The following is a 1,891-nucleotide window of genomic DNA, read 5'->3' as shown; positions in this document are numbered from 1 at the left end:
ATTGGGAAATACAAGATCACAATCCACATATTTGAAACTTACAAGCAAAACATTTTTTAATACAAATATGTATTTCATAATCTAAATGATGACTAAACCTGGCAACTAATCATTTGTAACATGAATTACATACGCAGTATTATAGCTAAAATCTTGCTACAAGATGTCCACCAGCATCAAGGGATTTCGTCATGTGTTTAAGAACACCTGTGTGGCAGGCACTCCCCTTCTGTTGGCCCTCTCTGGTTAAAAAAGTAGGGCCTACCACTCATGTGAATATCCAAGGGCTTTTTCGACATGCAGGAAACACAGGTGATGATGATCCAAGCTCACTAGTCTTAACTACGGTCACTCATTAGTTTCGAGACGCTGTACTGCTCTATGGCTCTTATTTCCCTTGTCAATACGCAAGTTGATCTAGAGCAGCAATCTTCAGAACAGTGGTGCAAAAGAGACTGGAGGAGTGTTTACTAGGGTCATAGGCCCAGAACATTCCAGGTGAAGCAACCAAAATGAGGAAACCATAAAGGTAAGGCTCTCCAAGGGTAGTATTCTGTGAACCTTAAAGGTTCTGAATAGAGTTCCTTGCATGAATCTCTTTAGTGGGTCTCCAACCCAGCCTGAAAGCACTTGCTATGCTGTCCTGCGAGTTTACACATGGGACTCTTCGTCTTGAGTAGGGTACTCGGTCTCACTAATACCAAAGCTTCTCTACTGGGAAGTACCCAGTGCCCAGCTCTTACAGAACGCCATTACTACTTCAGAGGTGCTTTCCTGCTTACCTTAGCAAAAGCTATTTGGGGTTCCCTCTGGGACGGCAACTTTCTCATTTGTTCTCTCTCATTAGCCAGAGCACAGTGTGTGGTGTCAAATGATTACCAAGTTCAGTCATCTTGATCATCAAGGACAACCCTGACTTGAAAGACCTAAAGTGGCCATTTTAAAGAGCCGGTCAGTGGTTTTCAACCTGTGTCCTACTGGGCAGGAGAGATTCTTTAGAGGCCCTGCCTGCTGGTGGAGGAAGGCCAAGCAGGCTCTAGAACAGAACTTCTCAAACTGTGGTTCGCTGTGACAACACATGGGGTTGCATAATAACTGAAATGTGGGGGTTGACAAAAATTTCTGAACATGCAATGTCCACATCAAATGCCTCGTGAACCCAAGGTGGTTCTGGCAACGTCTGCCCACGTCACTGCACTCAGCTTCACTGCAGTCTTGGTTCTGAACACACAGCACATGTTCACAGTCACCACAACACCTACCTCGAGTCAGGGCTTCGGTCTGAAATGCAAACCTTGACATTTAACTTAATTTTCTCTCCCACCTGTATTTCTCAGCACCTGTTGCTATGAAGTCATTTCTGACACCCCTTAAACTTTTTCAACTTGCAACGCTTTTAGTCTGATAAATTTTTATGCAATTCCAGGTATATAGGTATTAAAATAGGTACACAAATCAAACACAGCTTTTAACGAAGCTACTGTATGCTCAAGTATAAGCCACCCGAATATCTGCTGAGGCACCTAATTTTACCACAAAAACTGCATTCAAAATGTGCTGAAAAACTCAGCTTATACCCGAGTATATGTGGTGATAACTTTGCTAGTATGGGAAGCACATCATCCAACTATGGTGGTATTTGGGGGCTATGAGTTCATGATATGTGTTCAGAACCAAGGCCACAGTGAAGCTGCATGATACAAGGGCAAGTCCTGCCACAAACACCTGGGGTTCATACATGTTGATTTTTAACTAATTGTTGGGTCATTGTGCATTCAGAAATCTTTTATTGCCGCCACATTATTCACCACGACCCCCAATGCAATTACCACCCCCCAGGTGGGGTCAAGAACCAGAGTTTAAAAGGCTCTGCTCTAGAACATTGGTTTCC

The sequence above is a fragment of the Echinops telfairi genome, unplaced genomic scaffold, assembly GCF_000313985.2.
Source record: "Echinops telfairi isolate 266 unplaced genomic scaffold, ASM31398v2 ScPeMD7_4;HRSCAF=17, whole genome shotgun sequence".
NCBI classification, from domain to species: Eukaryota; Metazoa; Chordata; class Mammalia; order Afrosoricida; family Tenrecidae; genus Echinops; species Echinops telfairi.
The sequence above is the reverse complement of the archived record's forward strand: the minus strand, read 5'-3'. Positions refer to the sequence as shown.